This window comes from Pteropus alecto, unplaced genomic scaffold, assembly GCF_000325575.1.
Source record: "Pteropus alecto unplaced genomic scaffold, ASM32557v1 scaffold61, whole genome shotgun sequence".
NCBI lineage: Eukaryota > Metazoa > Chordata > Mammalia > Chiroptera > Pteropodidae > Pteropus > Pteropus alecto.
The window spans coordinates 13,351,687-13,352,842 of NW_006434835.1; positions in this window are offsets into that span (position 1 = coordinate 13,351,687).

Consider the following 1,156-nt stretch of genomic DNA (forward strand, 5'->3'; position numbering starts at 1 on the left):
ACTGTTTCTGCGAAGCCAGGTTCCATGAGGTAGCTAATGATGAGAAGGGGCTCTTGCTTCATCACAAACCAGCAGAGGATGTTCCAATTTCTGTTTGTCCAAAGAAATAAGCACACAGGGAAATATGGCTCTCCCAAAGGGGCAGATGGGCAGATTCTCTACCCGCCCCTCCCTTCCCTATCCTGTGACAGACAAAGGGCAAAGAAGCTACAAGAGAAAACGGTAGGAGAGGTGGTACCTGGAGAACAGATGGATAAAAATTTAATTTCAAGTCTTGAAGTGGTGCCCTTTGGATGTTCCTTGTCACTTTGTTTTGTTTGTTTGTTTGTTTGTTTGTTTGTGCTCTGGATGCAGGGGTGTTTAGGAAGCATGATGCCATTTTGCAAAAAAAGAAAATATGAGATTTTCGAAAAGACAGCTCCAGCTCTTAACACTAATGTCTCCATTTATCCTCTGCCCACCTTTCCACTCAGCACTCTAATCCCTTAAATCTGCTTCCTCATCTGCTGAGCCGGAAACACATAACAGGCACATAGGCTCACAGGGTTACTGCAGTGGGAGCTTGTTGGGAACCTACATAGTGCAGAAGCCTCCTACGCCATGTGGAACTGCAGGGCAAACGCCGGCCCTGCCCCCCCCACCGGTCCATCACACCCATTTTAACCCTCTGCATGCCTGGACACTGACGGTCTTGATGGGAAAGGGACTCAGCCAAGTTCTCTCTGCCAGAACTGCTTCCTACCCATGCCTGCCAGGCAGGGGAGAGAGTTGAAAAGTAAAACTTCTCAGTCTTTTCTTGCGCTATTGAGTTTCACTCTGACACCCTGACAAGAGTCCCCCATCCCAGACAATGAGGACTCCAATCTGATCCACAGCCACCCAAGGGCTGCGTGACTCCAGCTGTCCCCTGCCACTGAGCATCGCAGTGGCCCATTATCCCAGGCTCTCAGATGTCTGCCATATGTCCTGAAAGAAAGAGCTGGCGGCAGAGGCCGCTGAGTGGCAGCTCCAGCAGCTCCCATGCACTCGGGCGGGTCTGCAGCTACTTACTGGGGCAGCTCCATCTTTGTGCATCAGGCAGCTTCACGGACATATTTGTTTACTCCATTCGCCGAGATGCAGTTTGCATAATATTGAATCTGGAAAGGACACTGCA